At 35.7% G+C, this 23,684-nt stretch overlaps 1 long non-coding RNA gene across 1 annotated transcript; it reads right to left on the reverse strand.

Moving 5' to 3' along the window:
* Window positions 1–1,922: 1,922 nt before the first annotated feature.
* LOC136035346 (uncharacterized) lies at window positions 1,923–22,309 on the reverse strand. Its single transcript, XR_010619395.1, has 3 exons — window positions 22,079–22,309; window positions 5,208–5,396; window positions 1,923–2,214 (listed from the first exon to the last, which is right to left on the reverse strand). It is a non-coding gene; the product is annotated as an uncharacterized LOC136035346 (long non-coding RNA).
* Window positions 22,310–23,684: the final 1,375 nt, after the last annotated feature.

The following is a 23,684-nucleotide window of genomic DNA, read 5'->3' on the forward strand; positions in this document are numbered from 1 at the left end:
TCTGACTAAGATTTCTTGACAGAATTTACATTTTAAGGACCAGGAAACATAGAGCTTCTGTTTGGTTTCAACCCTCAATAGAACACAAGCCAGTTCTAATAAATGTAGAACTAATACCATTAACCATCTTATTAAAAATTGTTTTGTCTGGGCTACTACCATTTCCAGAAAATATAGAGCTTTTGTGTGGTTTCAACCTTCCATTAAAAACAGGACAGCTCTAATAAATGTAACAATAATGTTTTTAACCATCTTACTGATTTTTATGTCTGGATTACTACCATTTCCAATATATCGTGATGTAATAGACATTACTTTGAACCTTGACAAAGAACTGCCCATGCTCCTTTATATTAGGTATGCACAACTCTTTATATGGCTCATCCGTAGTTGTATACACATAACATTTTGAGGGAATAGTGCTAGATTTTTAATTAAGGGGTGGGGTAAAATTCCCAGAAATTGTTTTAGCTGTCAAACGCGCAAATTTTCTGGAGAGCTGCGAGTTCGTGTCTCATTCATATTGCTGTTAATTAAACTAATAGGCTACTAGTCTTTTACCTATTTCTAGGTTTTATATCTCTATTAAAATATTGTTTTAAAGAATTATCAAGAGTTATTCAGGAACAATATTCTTAAAAACACAGTTCTACATATCCGTAGCTCCCGACAAAAATAAGATTATTTCTTGAGTCAAGCTGATTGTTAAATGCAACTTAAAGGCGTTAGAACTCACCTGCTACCGGCAGCTGTGGAGATTTTCAGTTTTGTTTTGGGAGATAATTTAAGTTTAAGAACCTGATTATGACACAATAAATGACCAGTCAAAAAATAGTTTAGTTGAAGAACAGATGCCTGGAAGTATGTAGATGCAGATAAGCTTAAACACCTTCTTCTAATAATTTACTAACAAAGCTTATTCTCATGTACTGTTCTCCAGATGATTCCTCCTTTGGGTTAACCAAACAGGTCTTGTGGATATTTCCAAGCCTTAGGGTTGATATATGTGAGGATTTTTCCAAAGGCACGAGGGTAGAAACACGAAGAAGATGTAGTTTTGAACCAGTTTTAGTAACCTTTCTAGGGGGCAGATATTTCTTACGTAGCCTATTTGAAAATTTAAAAATGACAAAATGATTTTGACGTTAATGAATATAATATGGGTAGTCAGTAAGCTTGGTATGTAAAATGCTCAAATTTGACTACATGATAGAAAAAAAAAGAAAAAGATAAGAAACTAAAATAAAGAAATTACAGCCAACTATGTTTCTTTCATGCAGCTACTTCTGTAGCATTTTTATTGTTCAAGTGGACATAAAAAGTTTTTTTTTTTCGCCTTTGTCCTTTGTGAGTATTTTATCTTGCCTTTGCTAGTCGATTCGGATTTAAGCTTATTAAATTTATTATGTTGGTATAAAGAGCTTAGTTTACACAATAAACACGTCACTTTTATTGGAATGTTGCCAAACCCCTCGTATGCATGGGTAAACTTACATTTTTGCGTTGTCACTTTGGCAAGCGATGGAAAACAGAGGGAAGTTCTTTCGGCAAGGACGGGCGCATACCTGTAGAAGATAGACATTGATACCGTATGGGAATATTTCGCTTCGAGGTAGTTCGGATTTTTATAGAATATTGTTATTTGAAGCTTGAGTAATTGGATGCTATTCCTCTCATAAACCAACGAAGATACAAAGTCCTGAGTAATTTATTTGTGGTTGATACATATCAAAACCACTAATTTTTTTAATTGATATCAAAGGTCAATAATAACCAGACAATGTAATGCTAGATCATGTATCATTGGTAATATTCTGTTTATTTTTGTCATTAAAATATGTCCAAATGCATTAAGTTGGGCATGTAATTACATTGCTGGATTGTAATCGTCATTATCCTTACCTTAGATTTACTGCATATATAGAGTTCAGAGTTTTTTTTCACCAATGAATACAAAATGAAAATACAATACTCTTATTCCCCCTCGAAAGGCTCCATGGCTAGGGATACAAGGGGGATACAAAAAAAAATACAATATAAGCAACAACCAAAAAAGAACAATAGCCAAATAACACATAAGATGAAAAAGAGAACATACCTGGGGTCTGGGAGTCAAAGCACAGAGAGGACAACCATACACCATGAACAAACACTCGGGGGACATCAAATCCTCAGAGGAAAAGGAAAAAAACAACACAAAAGCACACGATGTATCTGAAGAAGAAATCATGCAATTGATTACTTTAAATAATCCATCATAAAGAATTGGGCCTTTTCTCGTGTCAAACATGGAAACTTGAAAGAAAAAGCATAAGGAATTCGCGGAAACATTGTCTGTAATGTATTATAAGTTATTACAAATTTTAATACAGACAGTAATAGTAGTGCTCAGTTTAGTCATTTTGTTCACAAATATACATTTTGCCATTGGCATGACTTTGTGAGAATCAAAGAAGTATCTGATTTTTTTTTTCTAGTATATGTTCCGTGTTGCCAAATTCTAATATATTAGGTCATGTTCATTAGATTGTATCTGTTGCGAGTTAATATAATAAAATAAATAAGGATTCCAGGTTCTATCCAGGGAAAAAAATTAAAAATAGACAGGTCACAATAAGTCTTTGCCGAATATTCAAATTCCACACCTAAATCGAACGTTCCAGGTCCCAATCGTATTTAGTGATGGTCAAATACAACTAAGCGTCAAATCAACAGACGCAGAACGCACTCACAAATGGTGAGTTGTCATTGCAGCACGTAGCTGCGGCCTTTAACATGAATTGATAAAGTTTGGATTCTACAAATTCATAAAAACTCTAAAAATTAAGGCAATTCCGTTCGTTTTTTATTTATCTCCTGCGCTCATATCCGCTGATAATAATTATTTTCATTAATAAAAAAATTATAAAGTACTGTGATGCTACTCTTACAGATGATGTTCTTTAGGAAAATCTTAAAAGATAGCAAGTAGGTTCCACATAAAATATTATTTTCTATTTCACTTTAAGTTAGTGCCATCTACATTCGAATGTATCCAATTGGAAAAAAGATTAGATCAAACCTTTCTTTGTGGAAAATAAAAATGGGATTGATTCTACTCTTCTGATAAATTTCCAAGGAAAAATAAATCCTTTTAAAGGAAGTAACACCCCTGCCTTAGACATTTCTCGAGAGAATTCGTAGTCATCCTCCTTTATATCAGGTATGCACAACTCTTTACATGGCTCATCCATAGTTGTATACACCTAACATTTTGAGGGAATAGTTCTGGATTTTTAATGAGGGGGAGGGGTAAATTTTCCAGAAATTGTTTTAGCTGTCAAACGCGCAAATTTTCTGGAGAGCTGAGAATTCGTGCCTCATTCCTATTGCTGTTAAACTAAGAAATAAATTCTTGAGTCATCGAAGAATAAGTTCGTCTTCTTATCATGCCATCTCCGTAACAAGATTTAAAGAAGAAAATAAGACAAAAGTAACTTAAGTTCGCTTAGAACCCAGCTCAAGCTCTGGAAGCCATAGATTTAAGCAGGGAGGGAGATTTTTTTTATTGTTGACACTTCCTTTTACTATTAGATTAGCATTATTTGTTCAATAACCAAAGCGAAAAAGTTTTCCGGCTTAAGAAGTCTCGTTCAACAGAAAGCCATGATTATACATAGAAATATTCTAAAATGAGATGGAACGCAATGCGAAGGCTAACTCTATATTCATCTGATTGTACATCTGTTTCATCTGAAGCACCCATCACGGAGTGCTTGCAAATATGGGCCTTGAAACTTTTCCTCAGGCCTTAGGCAGCCCTCCTTCGCATAAAAGAGTCTGCTGGCCCCACCTTAGTAACTGTTGCGTAAATATGCGATACTCTGTAGCCGTTAATTTTATTGGATAGACGGTTTATAGCAACGGTATAGATTTTATCGGCAGAACTTTTTTGATAAAAGGCAAAATGACTGAAATAGACACTTTGTTGTGGTGTGATGAGTTTGATACATAAAAAAAGCACCTGACTTCAAAACTCTCATCCAAATATGACCTATTTCAATCCATAAGACTGCTGGTTTGAAACGGCCAGCCCTGGAAGAAAAGCATGGTGTGATCAACCCTCTCTGAAAAAATCAGAAGTTTCAGATTTTCGTAGGTAGTAGCTTTAAGGTTCTCATGTTTGTTAGATTTCACCCTGTGGTTTCCATTTAGAGCGCCTCTCTTTGGGGCTTTCGCGCTTCTCCTAAATTTGTGTATTATTCATTCCCTTTTGTTTTTGATGAGTAGATTTAAAATTAATGATTTTTGGGTATTTGGTATCAGCATAGATAGCAGATTCTGCTTTATATGTATTGTAATCCAAGCTTCTTGTATTAGTGGTCTTGTTCCTAATGGCAAGGATTACTCTTTAATTAGAGTTTGTTATTATTACCTGTTTGATCCAAGGCTCTCATAAATCTGAGGTTGACTCTGTCCCTTCATACGCCTCCCTTTCCAAAAACTCTTAATAAATTCAAGTTTGATACTCGTGTAACAATGTTTCGGTCATCCCTCATAAAGAGGAGGCGAGTTCTTGGCTGGTAAATCTGAGAAAGTCCCAAGATTTAGAAATGTATTGGTGTATCCGGGAAATCCAAGTTTTTTCAAAGATTTTGGACTAGGTCTTTTAAATAGCGCGTTGTTAAAATTGTCTCCGATAGGAGTCTCGGAAACTTGGTAACAGTCTTTAGATAAAAATCTGGGAATTAACGTTAACATACTATGGATAAAGTATTCTCATGAATGAAAAAATTGGCATCATTAAAGTTCATACCTGTGTACCTTATATATAATTAGAAATTTTAACTAGAGCCAAGAGCTTGGGGAATAGTGGATTTGTCAGGAAAGGTTAGATGTTGAAGTAGGGCCAAGAATTAGTGAAATAGCCGATATCTTCGGAAGGGTGATATTAAATTAGGGCAAAAAAATGTAAAATTCGAGCATAGGACATCTCTCTTAGAAAGGTCAGATATTGGATTAGGGCCTGAAAAGTGGTCTATTGTACAAAAAAAAATTTCGTTTCATGTTTTCAGTACAGTGATAGTTTTGAAGAATCCAGCAAACATAGGGAAAGATCATCGATCTATTCATTCACATTAGGTCATAAAAGGATAGCAAACATGTGTCGGGAAGGATGAGATATTGAACTAGGGTCAATAAAGTGTGAAATAACGATAGAAGACTACCTTGTTTTAAAATGTGTAAAAACAATTCCTCTCCGCTGTCTTATTCGCTGTCATGACCTCTGACTAGGGCTCGGTCAAAACTAGGCGTCAGCTCGTCAGTTTATCTTTTTTGTTGTTGTAAACCCATAATCAAACAATGAGTAAAAAGAGACAACAACCTTTAGACTTTGGACTTCTGCGGTTAAAATACTGAAAAAAAAAGTGAAGAAACTTCAGTGCAAGAAACTGGCAATAATGCTGGTGCTCAAAGTGCCGCGCTACTGAACATGATTTCCCTTACCCGTGACCGTCTTTCAGAAACAAGCGTAACAATAAAAGATCCAGACCAACATGAAAGTGTGGTCTGCATTCCCTAACCCATTGCAGCTTCCAATTGCAGCCGAAAATCTCTCTCAGGTATCTCTACAACCCGCCCCGACCAATCAGCTAACTATTCTTGAGAGATGTCCAGCTTCCACTTTTAACGAAAGGAAATTCAGCGCGCATCACTTTTAGACTCACGAATGGATTGTACATTCATAAAACTGGGGCTTTAAGGGATGAAGAAACTTCTGAAAAAGATTTTCATCGAGACAGAATTTTGTAAGTGGAAAGTCTATTGAAGCAACATGATGTCAGTACAAGACATAGGAATTGTATGTCAGCATGGGCGGAATTTAAGATAATTAGTACAGATACTTCGAGATATGTAGCTAATGGCTTTAGTCGGTCCAGATCTCAAGAGGTTCAAGAAAATACAGAATATATGAAGCACTTTTTTGCACTATTTGCTTGAGTCGCCAGGGTCTTCCTTCGAGGCGTTCTAACAAACCAGAAACATCCACAAACCGGGATAATTTTGTTGAGCTGATAGAGGAAATATCTAAAGGCGACAAAAAGCTGGAGGTCAAGTTACTATGCCAGTTTGGTCCCTATTTCAGTCATCAGTACCAATACGATGCAGTTACACTGATAAGAATGCCTTGCTGCAACACATTATTTCAGAAGTAAAATCAGCTAATTACTACGCTATTCTTGTTGACGAGACGAAAGATGTTTCAAACAGTTCGTGGTAACGAAGTGTTTGAAACAACGAACTGTAGTAAGGAGCGACCCGGCTCAATAGTAACCAAAACTCTAAAAAACGGAATGTTGATACCAATAGTTACATCAAAGAATCGCATTTTAATGTTGATTTCAAATATTTAAGTTTTATCAAGTTTAGTCCTACCCATCAGAAGTTACGAGCCTGAGAAAATTTGCCCTATTTTAGAAAATAGGGGGAAACACCCCGTAAAAGTCATAGAATCTTAACGAAAATCACACTATCACATTCAGCGTATCAGAGAACCCTATTGCAGATGTTTCAAGCTCCTATGTACACAAATGTGGAATTTCGCATTTTTTGCCAGAAGACAGACCACGGATGCGTGTTTATTTGTTTTTCTGTTTTGTTTTTTTTTGTTTTTTTTTCCCCAGGGGTGATCGTATCGACTCAGTAGTTCTTGAGTGTAGTTCTAATCACAAAAAGGGGCTTTTCCCTTCAACGCTCCGCTCTTTACGCTAAAGGTTTTTACTGTTTTAAGAGGTAGACTTAAGAGAAAGAGTCAAACTTTAGCGTAAAGAGCGGGGCGTTGAAGAGGAAAAGCCCCTTTCATATACGAAGTAATTTCATATAAGGAAGTATGCGCATATTGCCTTTTCGTCAGTTGTACATTCCCCTCATCATGCCCTGAAAGTTTCCACTTAATATTCTTAAGCCATTCATAAAATTAAAAATCTTTATTTCGATCTGAATGTTTCTATTTCTCATAATATCAGGAAAAAAACGTTATAACCGAGATTACCGAAAAATTAATTTAATTCAAAGAAGATGCCTGCAGTATACTGATATACTGCAGTATTGAACTAGCTCTCAAAGGGATTACACCTGTTTGAACTTTTGAATTGTTTGAACTTGATTCCTTATCCATGAATTAATTCAGTGACTACAGAAATTGTGCAATCTGATACTTGAATTTATCACACAATCAGATTTTTGGCGTTTTGAATTGAGAAAATTAGATAGATAGCCAAGTGTGGTGTGTAGAGAAAATTTGATGTAATTTGCCTGCGCGTTAATTACGCTGTTTAGTGTAGAGAAGGATTAGCAGTTGGGCCGACCTCGCACAGTTTGGACTGATTGTTCACTTGGATACATTAGTGAGGCTCGGCCCTCACGGAAAGATAAGTTTCTCTCACTTTATAATCTTTCATTTACTAGGCATGAATCCTGCGAACATTAAAATCGGTGATTTATTCCTAGCCAAATTTGCGGGCTATCCCCTCTGGCCAATTCGAATCCTAGAGGTAATGACGACGAATACCGGAGACTGCAAATTTGCTGTTTTTTGCTACGGCAAAAAAGGGGCTGTTCCCTCTTCAACGCCCTGCTCTTTGCGCTAAAGTTTGACTCTTTCTCTCAACTCTAATTTTTAAAACAGTAAAAACTTTAGCGTAAAGAGCAGGGCGTTGAAGAGGGAACAGTCCCTTTCATATACGGGGTAATTTCTGTTCGTTTTAAGTTTTAATGTTGCTCCTTACTTTCAGTTAAAAAAAACCTTGTTTTTTTTTATTTAATCTAGAAAAGAACAATTAGATGTCCTACCCTGGCACATTTCAAATGGAAAAGTAGTGGAGCAACTAACCGGCTGCTATCACATACAAATGGTAGACGTCGAAAGCTTATCCACCTCAATTTGTAAAACTATAGAAAAGTCGTTTGTAAATTTGATGTTGTTTGTTGCCAAATGTTATGGTGGTCTATTTATTATGAGTGGGGAATCTAGGAAAGTTTCAAGGACAGAGTTCAAGGAAAGCTTAGGGAGAAGGTGCTTTGTGCAGTTTTATTTACACTCATGTCCATAGATTGTACTTGGTTTTGACTAATTGTTTGAAAAACATCAGCGAACTTTTGGAATTTTTCTCTGTGGTGCAAAGACTTTATGTATTCAAATCATGCAGCACCACTTGACTTGAAATATTTGTGGAATTCCAGTGTATTAGCGGGCAAAAATTCTTCGAGCTTGAGAGGACTGTCTAGGCTCGCTGGTTTTACACATGCCGCTCTATTTCCAAGGTGAAGGCCATATTTGACTGTATTGTTGCTGTGCTAGACGCAGTTTCTTATAGTTCTGACGCTGACGCAGCGTGTGAAGCAAAACGACTACTGGAAAAAAAATCAACTGGGCCTCTTTTGTCTCAACTTTAAATAAAATAAAAAAAAGTGTTAGTCCTTGTACATTGCTTGTCAGAAAAAATTTAACCAGAAGGCTGGTTTATTTATAAGGCATTTGCACTGATTTATGGGACAAACGAGATACTCCAAATGCTGAGAAGTGATAACAAATTAAAACTTCAGCTAAAACACAACCGAATTCTTGGCTTTACACGATATCAAAAAGTCTCCAAAATCCCAAAACATTGCTCGGAGTAAAAGAAGTCAAGCTATCTCTACTAGTCTCACATACTTTTTGGAATTCAGCAACTGGTAAAACCAACATTAGTCAGTCAGTTTTTCAAACTCCATCAAATTTCTACTTCGAGGTGATAGACCGTTTCACGAGCCAGATGGACCGACGTTTCATGCAAAACATGCCTCTGCTCGACGCTTTTTTCGCCCTCTACCTTTTAAGTTCTCATTTTCTCTAATTTTCAAAAGTTGAAAGGGTAATGTATCATTATCAAGTGATTCTCGATTTTGATGACTATGCCCTAGAATCACAGCTTTATCTTGCAAACTAACAGCTTTCAAAATGTTACGCTTTTAAAATCCGACGACTCTGAGCTATTTAAATTTCATCTGAGCTTTTAATTGCCTATTTTGCACTACTAAAACTGATTAAAGCAAGTTGCTGATGTACATACTTTAAATTAATAAAAATAATGACTGAAGACAACACCAACACCTTTTATACAATATATAATGTGATTGTAATACTATTATGCGTCTTATTTTCCCTTTAAATGCATTTGAATGTGACCTCGTTCACATGAAAAAGGTATTTTCAAAGTTGAGGCACTAAAGTGTAGTCAGCTGAAGGGTGAATGTCCCTACGCATGACCAACCAAATATTGCCATGCCCAACCAGTGGGACATGCCCCCCACGTTGGGAATCACGGCTCTAGACTTTTACCGTTAGGGAAGGGGGCAGTAGCTAAACTCTTTTTGTAGCGAAAACTATATCTTGAACTGTCTTGGAAAGAACTAATAAAATTAAACTGAATATATGATATGTAATAATTGACTGCTGAAAGCTCATCAGTTCAAGATTTTATTTCATTGTCATTTTTGTTTCTATTTTCAATTTTGTGTTAAGTACAAAAGAAAATGCTTGTAAAATAATTTGTTTTCAGTAAAGTACCAATAACGCAGTAGGCTTTCCACTCTTACAGTTAGGGACGGAGGCAGTTCCCAAACTGTCGTTTGTAGGAATTTTCTTTTCGTTTTAAGCTTGATTTGCATCTTCATTTAAGTTTTAATCGTTTTGAGCCTACTTCATTCATTTATATTAGTCCCTATTGTATGTTTCTTTGCTACGATTGTTTATTTAATTACTTTTTCATCAATTCTTTAAAAGAAATTTCTGGTCGTTCTGAGTTTGAATTATTATTGTAATTTATTCATGCTGATCTTAAGTGTACTATAGCATTTCTTTTTCTTTGAAAAACTTCTGTTTCGGATTTTTTTATTAATAAGAAATTAACGCCTCCTTGACACTTTTTATCCCATGATACTGTTGCTTTCAAGGACCAAACTGGAAGGAAGGAGAAACAATTGAGGGTAAGACTGAATTTACCGTCTGCCATATTTTTAAAATGTCTTTGCCACATGGTAATAATGAGATTTTGATTCTCAACGCATTAAAAAAATTAGATATAAAGCCAAACTGATAAAGTATAATAAAAAAATAAAGCAAAAAAAAGCACTAAGGCCAATGAAGAAGACAAGAAAAGAGATAGACAAAAAATTGCGCTGCAAAAACTTCAAATACCTTCAAAACGAAATTGAAAATAATGAGGCGAGAAAAAAAGATCAAAAATGGTATTCGGGTTTAAATGGAAAGTGAAAACAAAAAGGTGGAGCAAAAGAAAGAAGAAAGACTAAAAACGAGAAACTGAATAAATATCAGAGGTTTTGCGTATTTAGAGTGCAAGAAATGGTTTGAAAATTAATGTTAAGAAGTCTAAATAAAGAAGACTCTTATCACTTTTCTTATTGAGGGTTTTAATTAGAGTTTTAATAAATTCGCTAGGTACTTCCCTTTTTTCAAAAACAATATCCATAATTTTCAGTAAATCATCTCTAACTTCATATCCACCATATTTAAAAAGCTCATTTACCATACTATCAGCATCTGGATCCTTATTATTTTTTAATCCTTTTAGTACTTTTCCTAATTCTTCCTCACAAAATAAATCTTCCTTCACAGCAAAGCGTCACAAACTTTTTTATTCTTTTTTATACTTTTTCAAGTAACTCTATCATTGTTTTAACACGTTCTCAGAATGTCATGCCCTTCTCTATTTAACTTTTTTCGTATCACTAATTGTGTCCCCGTTTCCATCTTTAACTGGGCCAAGTTTGACCAGATTGACTATTTCTTCTCGGTTTACTAACATATCAGTACAATGCTCTACGATTATCCCGTCAATACAGCCACCACTGGCTGACAATATTAAACTATACTAAATGTTAATGCTTTCTTCACTTTCTTTAAATTTTTCGTATTTTTATATGATATATCAATCAAATGATTCTTGTACACATCCCTCCTCCTTTCTACTAAACATAAAGCTTTTTCACCCATATTCCTAGATTCGTTTCTAACCTTCATCCCTAAGATACAATCAGTGACTTCACACACTATTTTGTTAAAATTATTCCATCAGTCCTCTGCATGGTCAAATGTTAAACACTCCGGTTTAGCATTCAACTGTTCCTGGAAAGTTTCTCTCAAGTTCTTATCCTAGAGTCTACCAACTTCATAGCTTCCCGCAAAGTACTTCTCAATTTCAGCTTCAGATTGTACTCAGATACTACTAGATGGTGGTCTTTATTTTTAACATCAATAACAACACTCCTATATACCCTAGTATCTTGTATCGATCATGCCAGTCTTCGGTTTATAATAATATTATCAATAAGGTTACCCGTCTTACCATCATATGCTTACCATGTAAACACATTTTATGACCAAGTACTATATTAGTTATAACTAGATTGTTATGCCTGCAAAATTGCAGCAGTCTGCAACCATTACTGTTTTTTTTCTGACACCAAATTTACCTTGGTCAAGATACCATCTATTTCTATTTCTACCAACCTGGGCATTAAACTCCCCTAATAAAAACATTATATTTTTACCTGGGACCCTGTCTATTTGTTCTTGTAGCTTTAAGTAAAATTCATCTGAGTAACTGTTATCTCCATCAGCTGTTTCTACATGGGAGTATACTAAGACTGATTCCCTGCATTTTTAGTCATAAAATCCGCAACTAACATTCTATTTTTAATAACTCCCCAGCCCAAACAAGACTTAGCAGCTTCGTTATTCATCACGAGCACTACTCCCTACCTATACACCCCATCCTTCATACATGAGTAAATAAATTTTATACCTATTAATTTCACGTCTTCCATCCATGGGATACGAGTTTCTGAAACTCCTAGTAAGTTCAATTGAAAATGCATGGGTTCATCAGTCAAAATGTCGATACGATAATTGTTTTTTTAACATTGTAACATTACAAGTTACAAGTTTCATATTCTTTAAAATCATTGGAATCATTACGGCCTCGACGAAAACAATGGTACCAGAACCAGTGGAGGACAGGGACTAGTACATTTTCTCAAGTCTACACGAAGTGCTTAAGCCAGGTTAGAATCAGACACCAAGAAGTTCCTGCGACCCCCAGTTGAACGGAAGCTATGTGTCATCCTGAGCCCATCTTGGTCACAACATGTTTTTCCATACTTGGCAATGCTCTTTTATCACGAAAAATCTAAATCCTGCATAGAGACTCCAGGCCTATTATCTCCAACTCATTATATATTCATGCCTACAAATAGTTTGCCATTATGGGGAGGCAACCTATAATAGATAACTTAGCTAGGAAGAGGCTCTGGATAAATATTTTCAAGCATTTAACCTTTTTTTCGAAAATGAAAAGCCTCTTTCATATGTGGTAATTGACAAAATAGTGGCCCTTACCCCTGAGGCTCCACATATCATATGGCCGCTGGAGGCAAATTTGTAACCCATAAACTATTCTGATCAAATTGGGAATCTTGAATTTAAGGAGCCCTCTTCCAAGCTTCCTCGACCATCCATTTTTTATGATAAAGCTACAAAAAAATAATGACAAATAAAACTATAATACATAGGATAGATGTTACTCTTTACTAAGTCTACACTATTGCAACGATAATACTGGCTTAACAAAACTTCAAAATATTTATATATATATGATACGTTTTTCGGTCTATACTCAGTTTCTGGTCCATTGCGATAAAATTTACCATACTAAATATAATATGCCTTTATCATGCATGAAAAATTCTAGTTTTTTATGGTATGGCAAAACATGTTTGAATCTAATGCGAATCAGCTGAAGCTGAAAAAATCTTGCTTCTAACCTAATCAGTCAACCAGCATAAAGGTAATTTACAAAAAAAAAGTAGTTAGTTGAGGTTGTAGGTTGGTTGTTCTCATCTAGCTCTAAGCTACGACTCTAAAGAGACTAGAAACCAGAGGCAATATATTAAAGAAAATGAATCATGCAGAAAGTGAAGTGGCCATAGAAATCCCGAGCCAATTATTTACGATGGCTCAAAGTTCCAGATGTAAAAATAAATAAATTTTGGTATCGAAGTAAGGAAAAACTCGCGCCAACAGAAACCAAAACTTAAAAAAAGGAGCTGTGATAACAATTTATATGCCGGAAGAATAGGGTTTTTTGGCAATTAATTTAAAAAACAAAGTTTTTCTGAGGGAATTAAGTGGCGAAGTTGAAACTTAAAACGAACAAAAATTATTACTTCTTAATCTATTTAGCATATATTGATAAAACTAGTGCAACTGATAATATTTGCCTATACTTGTATGATTATAGAAAACTAGCACTTTGCTAAAAACACAAAACAATATATGGGTTTTGGTACAGTAAAATCAAACCGATTAAGGACACTTTTTGAAAACAATAAAGCATTTTAGGATTGTTGCTTAGTTTTTTTTTCGTTTATTTTGTTATCACTTCTGCACGATGAGCTCGGTCCAATGATTATGTATCGTTTAGGTTCTGAAAAGAACATTTCAGAATTAGTTTATAGACAAGTCTGAAGAGAAGCTTTGCAATTTGTATCATAACTTTAATTTTATACCCAGTTCTTGTATACTGTTCAATGACTTTGCAATTATTAAAATAATATTTGGTTTTATGCCTAAGTTTTAAGATAGTTTTAAAGCTCTAAAATTTGGTTTTCAGGGAATTTTGTTTTTTAAATTAATAATCTATTATGATCAACTGACGTCGCAACGATGGAATGTTTACCACCTAGTGTGTCCGCGCTAGAGTAGCAACGGTAAAAAAATGCACGTTAAAAACGCCATTTTAATCTTGGGCCAAAGAGTATTTGTAACTCATAAGAGTGGAAACTGGCACCATTGTAAAAAAAATCAACGCCATCTAGCGTCTGGCGAAATTTGGCATTTTTAAATCAATTAGCCATGATTAGCCCTCATCAAACCTAGGCCTACAATAATTAGGCCTAGTAATATGTACTACGCCTATTTATGTTAACAAGGCAATTAGGCATAACCCTTTGCCATCATAGACAAATAGGCTAAGCCGTATATATAAATATATATATATATATATATATATATATATATATATATATATATATATATATATATATATATCTTTTAAACAGTAGGTTAGTCTACCCTAAACAGCCAAATACTTGATTTTTAAGACTTACACTAAGATTTCACCTTTAGGTGATATAAATATACAGATCAGGCCCAAAAAGCATGGGAAGCTATGAGTTTTCAATTCTATTTGGTTAGGCAATTACCAATTATAAAGTTCGACTTGAACTTTTTCTACTTATTTAAAGATATTTTATAGATTTCACCAGTCACTACGCTGTGTGTGATCATATCGCTTCCCCCCCCCCCAAAGAAAAATGGTCGAATCGGGGAAAAAATATTTCTAATTTAATCTAGTCTGGTCCCTGATACACCTGCCAACTTTCATCGTCCTAGCTTATCTGGAAGTGCCCAAACTAGCAAATCCCCCAACTCTCCAAAAGAGAGTGCATCCGGTCCGGTTATGTCAGTAACGTATCTAGGACATGTGAAAATTCTTCCAACCAAGCTTCATCACAATCTCTACGCTCTAAACGTTTTCCAAGATTTCCGGTTTCCCCTTCCAACTCCCCCCAATGTCACCAGATCCAGTCAGGATTTAAAACAAATGCTCTGTGACACGAGGTCCTTCTAAATATCAAATTTCATTACGATATGATCACGCGTTCGTAAGTTAAAAATGCATCATTTTTTCTAATTTTTCAAATTAACCTTCCCTCCAACTCCCTCACAGAGAGCCAATCCGGTCTGGTTATGTCAATCACGCATCTAGGACTCTGCTTATTCTTCCCACCAAGTATCATCACGATCTCTCCACTCCAAGCGTTTTCCAAGATTTCCGGTTTCCTCCTCCAACTCCGCTCAATGTCACCGGATCCGGTCAGGATTTAAAATAAGAGCTTTGAGATACGAGGTGCTTCTAAATATCAAATTTCATTAAGATCTAATCACCCGTTCATAAGTTAAAAATACCTCAATTTTTTCTAATTTTTCTGAATTACCGAGTTAGCCCCCTCCCCCAACTCCCCCAAAGAGAGTGGATCCGATCCGGCTATATCAATCACGTATCTAGGACTTGTTCTTATTCTTCCCACCAAGTTTCATTCCGATTTCTCCGCTCTAAGCGTTTTACACGATTTCCGGTCCCCCCCCCCCGAACTCCCCCAATGACGCTGGATCCAGTCGGGATTTAAAATTAGAGGTCTGAGTTACGAGTTTCTTCTAAATATTAAATTTCATTAAGATCCGATCACTCGTTCGTAAGTTAAAAATACCTCGTTTTTTCTAATTTTTTCGGATTAACACCCGACCCCCCCCCCCCAACTCCCCGATAGAGAGTGGATCCGTTTCGATTATGTCAGTCATGTATCTAGGACATGTGCTTATTTTTCCCACCAAGTTTCATCGCGATGTCTCCACTCTAAGTGTATTCCAAAATTTCAGGTTTCCCCCTCCAACTCCCTCCAATGTCACCAGGTTCGGTCGGGATGTAAAATAAGAGCTCTGAGATACGATTTCCTTCTAAATATTAAATTTCATCAAGATTCGATCACCCGTTCGTAAGTTAAAAATACCTCATTTTTTCCAGTTTTTCCGAATTAACTGTCCCCCCCCAGATGGTCAAATCGGGGAAATGACTATTTCTAGTTTCATCTGGTCTGGTCCCTGATACGCCTGCCAAATTTCACCGTCCTAGCTTATCTCGAAGTGCCCAAACTAGCAAAACCGGGACCGACAGATCGACAGAAATTGCGATCGCTATATGTCACTAGGTAAATACCAAGTGCCATAAAAATCATGGACACTGACACCATTTGTCAACTGCAGCTTATCAATAGTTAAATGATTGATCTCAACTTATTATTTTGTTCTTTTATCATTATTGCTGAGTTCTTTTATTATCAAAATGTATATAATTTTCAAACACTTATTTTTTAGATCTTTTGACCTAATTTTAGATCTTATTTTTAAGATCTTTTGATTTCCGTGCTGAAAAGAAGGAAACAATTGAGGATTACTTTTAATATGATTAAATAAAAAAAAAAACTAATTTTTTTAGCTGAAAGTAAGGAGCGACATTAAAACTTAAAACGAACAGAAATTACTCCGTATATGAAATGGGTTGTCCCCTCCGCAATCCCTCGCTCTTTACGCTAAAGCTTTTAATTGTTTTAAAAAGTAGAATTGTGGCAAAGAGTCAAACTTTAGCGTAAAGAGCGAGGGATTGCGGAGGGGACAACCCATTTCATATACGGAGTAATTTCTGTTCGTTTTAAGTTTTAATGTCGCTCCTTACTTTCAGCTAAAAAAATTAGTTTTTTTTTATTTAATTTCTGAACGTTTTTGAATTAATGCATGTTTGGTTTTGGCTCTCCACACATAAATTATTAAAATGAAATTTGTATATTAATTCTTTTTTTGGCTAAATGGCTTTCTCTTAGTTTTGATCAGACGATTTTGAGAAATAAGGGGTGGAGAAGGAGGCATAGTTTCTTATAGTAATACTAGAGAATCCTGCGCCCTTTTCATTGAATTTTTCTTCCCCCATGACAGATTCCTCCAAGGAAAGATCCTCCAACATAGCCTCTTCTCCTCAGCCCCACCCCCAAACAAAATAAAATCCCCCTGAAAACGTCTGTACACTTCCCAATAACAATTACTATATGTAAACACTGGTCAAAGTTTGTAGCTTGCAGCCCCTCCCCCAGGGATTCTGGGGGAGTAAGTCATCCCCAAAGACATAGTTATTATGGTTTTCGACTATGTTGAACAAAATGGCTATATCAAAATTTTGATCCATTGACTTTGGGAAAAAATGAGCGTTGGAGGGGGCCTAGATGCACTCCAATTTTTTTGGTCACTTAAAAGGGGCACTAGAACTTTTCATTTCCGTTAGAATGAGCCCTCTTGCGACATTCTAGGACCACTTGGTCGATACGATGACCCCTGGGGAAAAGAAAAAAAAAAAAAAATAAATAAATAAATAAACACGCACCCGTGATTTGTCTTCTGGCAAAAAATACGAAATTCCACAGTTTTGTAGATAGGAGCTTGAAAATTTTGCTGTACGGTTCTCTGATATGCCAAATGCGATGGTGTGATTTTCGTTAAGATTCTGTGACTTTTTCAGGCTCGTAACTTTTGATGACAAAGACTAAATTTGATGAAACTTATATATTTAAAATCAGCATGAAAATCTGATTCTTTTGATGTATATTTTAGCATCAAATCTCCGTTTTTTAGAGTTTCGTTTACTATTGAGCCGGGTCGCTCCTTACTACAGTTCGTTACCACGAACTGTTTGACAATGGTCAAAGTTTGTAAATTGCAGCCCCTCCCCCGGGGACTGTGGGGGAGTAAGTCATCCCCATAGACATAGTTATTGACTATGCTGAACAAGGGCACTAGAACTTTTTATTACCGTTAGAATGAGCACTCTTGCGACATACTAGGACCACTTGGTCGATACGATGGGCCCTGGGAAAAAAACAACAACAAATAAACACGCACCCGTGATCTGTCTTCTGGTAAAAAATACGAAATTCCACATTTTTGTAGATAGCTTGAAATTTTTTCGTCGGGGTTCTTTGATACGCTGAATGCGATGGTGTGATTTTCGTTAGGATTCTATGACTTTTAGGGGGTGTTTCCCCCTATTTTCCAAAATAAGGCAAATTTTCTCAGGCTCGTAACTTTTGATGACAAAGACTAAATTTGATGAAACTTATATATTTAAAATCAGCATGAAAATTCAATTCTTTTAATGTATCTTTTAGTATCAAAATTCCATTTTTTAGAGTTTCGGTTACTATTGAGCCGGGTCGCTCCTTACTACAGTTCGTTACCACGAGCTGTTTGATTGCAGCATTATATAAATTTTCATTGATTACCGCTCAGAAACTGGGTTTTTAACAATAGATTTGTCTACATTTAAAGACGAACTATTTTTTCTACTTTTTATAATCAGTTCAGGAGAGGCGGCTTTAAAACAGGATATCCAGACAACCAAAAATCATTTTTGACTAAGAAAATATTTTATTTTTAGCTTAGCAAAGACATTAAGGAGCTTTGGATCGATTGCCTTGCCAGCATTGTACTGCCATGAGTTAGCAACAAAAAAATTTTCGTGATTTATTTTTTTGGCCTACCGATAGCGTGGTCCTGGCATGCATCCCATTTATTTCATGATAACATTCTCCACATTGTATTCTATATATGTGACAAGTGATTAGCACGTTGAACGAAGGAAGTCAGTGAATGCGAAGGGAAGAGGTCATAAGACAGAACTTAAAGGAAATGCAAACTTCATGAAAAGATATGGAGTGAGCTCCGAAGGGATTCGGAATAGGAGGAACAGCGTGCGTAGCGGCGAGTTTTCAGTAATTTTGTAAATTTTTTTTAACGGTTTTTTTTGGGGGGCTTAATTCATGTGAATTCCTTATAGCCAACAGAATACGGTTTCTCAACTAACCGCTCTTTACGCATAAGTGTTAAAGTGCTATGCCGAAAGTATTTATGAGTGCACCAAATATAGTTAATGGGTAATTGCAATTTTTTACTCCCTATTATTTCTTAAAGCATATTAAATGCTAATTTTAATGCTCTTTTCAGTTTTTGAGTAACTGAGAAAAATCCTTTTTTATCCTATTCTGATAATCCCCTGATGGCTTGAGCGATCACTGCTAATCCATTGCGGACAAAAAAAAAAATCAAACTTTAGCGTAAAGAACAGGATTTAAGAATCCCCCTAATGCACTGAATAATTATGGTTCGTTTTCAACGTCATATAAGAGATAGAGTCTGGCGTATTATTCCCGAAGAAAATTCCCCCGTCACCCCAAGGACAATTCCCCCTGGAAAATTCTCCCCAAATGCAAAATTGAGCAGACAAAGGGAAACTAAAACAAAAAGAATGAAGATAAGAAGGGCTTCTGGAATATTCCACATATAATTCAAAATACATGTAGAATCATGGTTGCTGCAACCTAGTAAAGAGCGAACCACAGCACATAGTAACCATAAGTTAAAAACGCGTTTAGAAGAAAAAAATACCGAGTAAAAAAAATTACCACGTGACACTGATTCAGGAATGGTAAATATTATTTCAGATTGTCTTAAAAGTAAAAGTTTACCGCGAAACGAAATGTATTGTGGTTTCACAAAAAAAGCCTGAAACCACTCTAAAATGACGTCAGATCAAAAAAGGATGGTTGAAAACCTTATATAGGCAAATTACAGTTCCCCTCCTTGAACAACAAGGAAAATCGCTTTTTTGCATGGGTAGCACTGATGTGTCTCCCGTTTGTTTTTTCGCTTTTTTTCTAGCAGGGCTAGGGGGTGACTAGAACATCATAGAGAGGTGTATAATAGCTCTTTCGAACGGAAATTAAATTTTCTAGTGCCTTTTTTAAGTGATCAAAAAGATTGGGGGCAAATAGCCCCCCTTCCCCCAAATTCATCCAATCAAAATTTTGAGATATCAATTTTTTGCACGTAGTTCAAATGTCAACATCTATGGTTTTGGTGATGATATGACCCTCCATAGTCCCTGGGGATAGGGGATGTACGCCGTATCGATATAGGACGTATCGATATCAAACGTATTGGTATGGCCATATTGTTATTGGGTGTGTTGGTATCGCAGGTAGGCCTACCGGGATCGGGCATATCAGTACCGATTTCTTTTTTCGGTCAAGATTTTCTGATATTTCCAGCGTTTTCTATGGTTTCCAATACCAAACAGTTCGTGGTAACGAGCTGTAGTAAGGAGCGACCCGGCTCAATAGTAAACGAAACTCTAAAAAACGGAATTTTGATACTAAAAGATAAATAAAAAGAATCGAATTTTTATGCTGATTTTGAATATATAAGTTTCTCCAAATTTAGTCTTTGTCGTCAAAATTTACGAGCCCGAGAAAATTTGCCTTCTTTTGGAAAATAGGGGATAAGCCCCCTAAAAGTCATAGAATCTTAACGAAAATCACACCATCGTATTCAGCGTATCAGAGAACCCTATTGCAACAATTTCAACCTCCTATCTACAAAAATGTAGAATTTCGTATTTTTTGCCCAAAGACAGATCACCGGTGCGTGTTTATTATTATTATTTTTTTTTTCTCAGGGGTCATCGTATCGACCAAGTGGTCCTAAAATGTCACGAGAGGGCTCATTCTAACGAAAATGAAAAGATCTAGTGCCCTTTTTAAGTGACCGAAAAATTGGAGTGCCCCTAGGCCCCCTCCTACGCTCATTTTTTCCCAAAGTCAACGGATTAAAATTTTGAGATAGCCATTTTGTTCAGCATAGTCAAAAATCATAATAACTTTGTCTTTGGGAATGACTTACTCCCCCGCAGTCCCCGGGGGAGGGGCTGCAAGTTACAAACTTTGACCGTTGTTTACATACAGTAATGGTTTTTGGGAAGTGTACAGATGTTTTCAGGTTTTTTTTGGTTTGGGGGGGTTGAGGGGTTGGGGCTATGTGGGAAGATCTTTCCTCGGAGGAATATGTCATGGGGGAAGAGAAATTCAATGAAAAGGGCGCAGGATTTTCTAGCATTACTATAAAAAAAAAACAATGAAAAAATAAACATGAAAAAGTTTTTTCAATTGAAAGTAAGGAGTAGCATTAAAACTTAAAAAGAAAAGAGATTATTACGCATATGATCGGTTCTACTCCTCCTAAATACCTCGCTCTTTATGCTAAAGTATCTTTAGTAATTTCAACTATTTATTCTACGGCCTTTCTGATTCAGGGGTCATCCTTAAAGAATTGGAAAAAATTAAGCTTTAGTGTAAAGAGCGAGGTATTAACGAGGGGACAAACCCCCTCATATACATAATAAAGATAAGGATATAGAAATTTGTTATGTAAGTTAATTCCTAAGTTACGTATTTTTTTACTAATCAAAACGTTCATTAAAATTAAAAGTTACAGTTGCCTTTTTAAGTAGCCGAAAAATTGGAGGGCAACTAGGCCTCCTTCCCCATCCCCTATTTCTCAAAGTCGTCTGATCAAAACTAAGAGAAAGCCATTTAGCCAAAAAAGAATTAATATGCAAATTTCATTTTAATAATTCATGTGCGGAGAGCCAAATTCAAACATGTATTAATTCAAAAATGTTCAGAAATTAAATAAAAGAAACTAGTTTTTTTTAACTGAAAGTAAGGAGCAACATTAAAACTTAAAACGAACAGATTTCAGTTCGTTTTAAGTTTTAATGTCGCTCCTTACTTTCAGTTGCAAAAACTAATTTTTTATTTAATTTGAAAACAAATTTGCCCAACATCCCCTATGAATGGAGTGAACTACAGCCCATAGTAACCAAAAGTTAAAAACACGTTTGGATAAGAAAAAACTACCTAGTAAAAAAAAATGTTTCATCTGACGTAGATTCAGGAATAGTAATTATTATTTCAGTTCGTCTTAAAAGTAAAAGTTTATTGCGAAAAGAAATTTATGGTGATTTAGAAAAAAGTCTGAAACCCCTCAAAATGGCGTCAGATCAAAATGAGAAGTCTGCCATTGGAATAAGCACGGTCGAATACCATGTTTTGGCAAATTACAACCCTTCTCCTCGAACAACAAGGAAAATGACTTTTTTGCATTCCCAAATCAAGTGAAAAACTAGCCTATGCGGCTAGTTGACCTGTTTCAGTGGATGCTTGATTTATGTAGTGGATTTATGCAGGCTATTCTTAGTTTTGACAATATTATTGGAGAAACTAAATTTCAGCTGGGAGAAGGGGGACTGGGGGAAAACTGAGGTCTGGGAGGGGAAGTTGCTCCTTCTCGATATAGCAAATTACGCCCCATGCCCCAACCCCTTGCCACTAAGTGGTTGGAGAAGTGTAGGCATGTGGTTTTAGAACTACTCAAAGTTGTATATTAAAAGAAGGATTACTTATTGTTTTACTTACTTATTCAAATTATTTACTTGACAATTCCACCGTAATTTTCAAAAATTTTTGAAAGAATTACCTGAATTCTCCTACAGAACTGTTTTCATTTGTCTTTCTTCCTCTTTGGATGCACAATCATACATATGGAAAGAACTGAAAACAAACTCAGTTTACAATACCATTTATAGTACCTACACAAGAAATGATCCTTTTTCGAAATTTCTATTCATTTCTGAGTAATGATTGGCTTTTTATTTAGGGACAGGTAAAATAAATTCCTGAGCCTAAAGGCACATTTCTGTTGAGCAAACAAAATTTTCCCCGCTCTTTACGCTAAAGTTTGACAATTTCTCTTAACTCTACTTTTAAAAACAGTAAAAAAAAACTCCAGCGTAAAGAGTGGGCCGTTAAGGAGAAAAAGTCCCTTTCATATACGAAGTAATTCCTGTTCGTTTTAAGTTTTAATGTCGCTCCTTACTTTCAGTTAAAGAAATTGTTTTTTTATTCAATTTCTGGACGTTTTTGAATTAATGCATGTTTTTATATTGGCTCTCCGCACATATATAATTAAAACGAAATATGTATATTATTATTTTTTTTTTGGCTAAATGGCTTTCTCATAGTTTTAATCGGAAGATTTTGAGAAAAAAAAGAGCGAGAAAGGAGGCCTAGTTGCCCTCCAATTTTTCGATTACTTAAAAAGGCAACTAGAACTTTTAATTTTTTGCGAACGTTTTCATTTGTAAAAAATATACATAACTTACGAATTAACTTACATAACGAACTTCTATATTCGTATGTTTTTATTGCGTAAATGAGGGGGTTCACCCCCTCGTCAATACCTCGCTCTTTACACTAAAGCTTAAATTTTGTCCCAATTCCTTAAGAATGACCCCTGAGTCACAAAGGCCGTAGAATAAATAGTTGAAATTACTAAAATACTTTAGCTTAAAGAGCGAAGTATTACGAGGAGGTAAACCCCTCATATGCGTAATAATCTCTGTTCGTTTTAGTGTTAATGCTGCTCCTTACTTTCAGTTGAAAAAACTTTTCATGTTTATTTTTTCATTGTTTTTTATAAATAATGCTAGAAAATCCTGCGCCCCCTTCATTGAAATTCTCTTCCCCCATGACAAATTCCTCCATGGAAAGATCCTTCCACGTAGCCCCCCCCCTCAACTTATCTCCCTCCAAACCAAAAAAATCCCCCTGAAAACGTGTGTACACTTCCCGATAACCATTACTATGTGTAAACACAGGTCAAAGTTTTAACTTGCAGTCCCTCCCAAGGGGACTGTGGGGGAGTTAGTCGTCCCCAATGACATACGTATTAGGTGTTTCGACTATAGTGAATAAAATAGCTATCTCAGAATTTTGATCCGGTGACTTTGGGGGAAAATGAGCTTCGGAGGGGGCCTAGGTGCCCTCTAATTTTTTTGGTCACTAGAACTTTTAATTTCCGTTAGAATGAGCCCTCTCTGAACATTCTAAAACTACTGAGTCGATACGATCACCCCTGGGAAAAAAAAAAACAAAAACAAACAAACACGCATCCGTGATGTGTCTTCTGGCAAAAAACGCGAAATTCCACATTTGTGTACATAGGAGCTTGAAACATCTACAATAGGGTTCTCTGATACGTTGAATGTGATAGTGTGATTTTCGTTAAGATTGTATGACTTTTA

The sequence above is a fragment of the Artemia franciscana genome, chromosome 14 (assembly GCF_032884065.1).
Source record: "Artemia franciscana chromosome 14, ASM3288406v1, whole genome shotgun sequence".
NCBI lineage: Eukaryota > Metazoa > Arthropoda > Branchiopoda > Anostraca > Artemiidae > Artemia > Artemia franciscana.